This window comes from Bufo bufo, chromosome 3 (genome assembly GCF_905171765.1).
Source record: "Bufo bufo chromosome 3, aBufBuf1.1, whole genome shotgun sequence".
Lineage (NCBI taxonomy): Eukaryota > Metazoa > Chordata > Amphibia > Anura > Bufonidae > Bufo > Bufo bufo.
In genome coordinates, this window is record NC_053391.1 from 367,537,802 (window position 1) to 367,538,761 (window position 960).

Genomic DNA, 960 nt, shown 5'->3' on the forward strand with positions numbered 1-960 from the left:
GCAATGCATCAGAATGCATTCTGTTCCGGTTTGGTGACCGGAAACAAAACTGCTGCAAACTGCGGTTTTGTGTCTGATTTGCGAAACTGAACAAGCTGGATCCAGCACTAAAAACAATCAGGAAAAATTCAGTCAGGAAAAAAACGGATCCAGCGCCCATTGACTTACTTATAGTGTTAGTGTCGGATCCGGTTTGTTCACTTTCAATTTAATACAACCGCATCCGAACGGAACAGATGCAACTGGTTGTATTAAATCAAATTGAAGCGTTTTCCTCTGGTTTTGAGATCCTCTGCCGGACCTCAAAACCAGAAAGGAAATCGCATATGTGAAAGTAGCCTAATCTTGTTCCCCACTGTGCACCTGCAAACTGCCGCTGGAATACATTGAGGCACATTTACTAAGATCAGCTTTTTATGCCAGTTTTGCCCCTTATGCTGATGTAAGAATCATCTATTTTATGATGGAGTGCGCCTGATCATAAATGGTAAAATTTTAAATTTTCTACATCTTATGTGATCTATGATCTATTATCAATAAAATATGGGTCTATGAGATTTGCAAATCATTGCATTCTGTTTTAATATACATTATATTCTGCGTCCCAACATTTTTGGATTTGGGGTTGTATATAATGCCCCCCCACGTAGTGTCCTCAGTATATATAATACCCCCCCACGTAGTGTTCCCAGTATATATAATGCCCCCCACATAGTGTCCTCAGTATATATAATGCCCCCCCCCCCACGTAGTGTCCTCAGTATATATAATACCCCCCCACGTAGTGTCCTCAGTATATATAATGCCCCCCCCACGTAGTGTCCTCAGTATATATAATGCCCCCCCCCCCACGTAGTGTCCTCAGTATATATAATGCCCCCCCCCCACGTAGTGTCCTCAGTATATATAATGCCCCCCCCGTAGTGTCCTCAGTATATATAATACCCCCCACGTAGTGTT